This window comes from Gavialis gangeticus, unplaced genomic scaffold (genome assembly GCF_001723915.1).
Source record: "Gavialis gangeticus isolate Ggan-Ray unplaced genomic scaffold, GavGan_comp1, whole genome shotgun sequence".
NCBI classification, from domain to species: Eukaryota; Metazoa; Chordata; order Crocodylia; family Gavialidae; genus Gavialis; species Gavialis gangeticus.
The window spans coordinates 47,038,688-47,040,607 of NW_017728995.1; positions in this window are offsets into that span (position 1 = coordinate 47,038,688).

Sequence of the window (1,920 nt, forward strand, 5' to 3'; positions counted from 1 at the left end):
AGAAACGGGACTCAAACGAGTCCAGCCAGGTAGGCATCCAGCCTCTTCTTAAAGACCCCCAGGGTAGGGGCCAGCACCACTTCCCTTGGAAGTTGGTTCCAGCTTCTAGCCGCCCTAACCGTGAAGTAGTTTTTGCGGATGTCCAATCTATACTGCTGGCGTTGGCCTTGTTATTGCTGCAATTTACTCTCCAGGAATTATAGTCCTTCACTAATAATATTTTGGAGTAGGAAAGATAATTTCTTATTCTTTTTCCTGCTGTGTAGAGTGCTGTCCCTAACTTAACTTGACAGAGAGAAGGAGACAGACATGCGATGTAACAGCCTGAGGTACAGCTCATCAGCTTTTAATGGCATCACGTTGTGAAGTTACAGAGTGCTTTGTATGTGGCTTTTCTCATTTGAGCTGGGTTGGATCATGGGGAATAACCCAGGGTGCATCTCCACAAGACGATAACATCGCAGTAGACTAATTATACTGTGCATTAGTACGTCTGGCAAAAACCATGCTAGTGTGCTACTGCGCATTAGTGTCACAAAAAATGCGCTAATGTGTAGTAGCACTGATTACAGTGCATTAATGAATGTGTAGATGTGCACCCAGTGTAGTAACTTCAGGCAACTTTTCCAGTGATGACATGCCATTAGTAATTTTACAGGATTCATTCTCCCATACCTGCTTCCTTTGAAGTTGGATATTACTTTTTTTGTAATTCTAATATAGTTTAACTTTTTCTCTGAGGCACATCTTACTTATTTTTGCTTATTGAGATTAGAATTTTCTCTTTTGCATGATTTGGCCCTCCTTCACAATTAGGGGCACCATTTACACAGGTGACATAAGGTTCATCAAGTTTGTTTTCTTAGGGTTGCACCAATAAAGATTTTTTTTGGCTGATATCAATGGCCGATTTATTAACCAGCAGTATCTGCGAATACTGATCTTATTGCCAATATGCAGCCTGGCAGCTTGGAGAGCAGTGTCTGGTCAGTAAGTCTGTAGGGGGAAGGGACATAGTGGTGGGGCAGATCAAGCCCCCCACAGTGAGGGAGGGAATGGGGCTGGGGCAGGGCATAGGACGGAGCAATGGGTGGCACTTGCCTCTATACTTCCCCTGGGGTGCATGCAGGGCAGATAGCTGCCCCCGCCCCCCAGACAAGCTGCCTGTGGCTGTGCCCTATGCTGTCTGAACATCCCCAGCCCCACTCCCTCCTCATTGTTGGGGCCTCAATCTGCCCCCCCCCCCCCCGACTTACTGGCTAGATGCAGCTCTTCAAGCTGTCAGGCTGCATTCCTGGCTACATGCATGCTGTGGCTGTGCGTGTGCACATAGCATTTATCGGCGGCATTATGTGCCACATTGGCCAAAAAAAGCTGATTGCCAATAATGTCAATTTTCCTTTTATCAGTGCCAATGTGATATAGACTGATACATTGGTGCACCTCTATTTGTTTTCTCTTGTCTCTTGAGTTAAGAAGCTTGAGTAAGCATAGTTTTGCCAGGTGCTGAAGTCTGAGATCTTTCACAAAAGATCCTGTGGGAAAATTTCAGGGGGAAAAAACTACCAGATAGTAGTGTCATAACAATAAATTTTCTCCCTTTTTACAGTAGCAATCCCTTGTTCAAAATTTTAAGTGGGCATTTAGTGCAAGGGTGTCAAACCTACGGTCTATAGGCCAGATTTGACTTGCAGAGCAGTGTCATCTAAGTGCTTCTCAACCTTTTTTGGATCAGGACCCATTTTGTAAACATTGATGGCCTGTCCCAACCCACTGTCCCCCTCCCCTCGCAGCGTGTGGGGCTGGGGGGTGGAGGTGGAGTGTAGGGCATCTTGGGCCCCAAGCAGCTCCTTGCAAGCTGGAATTCTGGCAGCCTGCAAGTAAAAAGCCACAGTTTCCCACATTTTTCTCCTTTAAAGG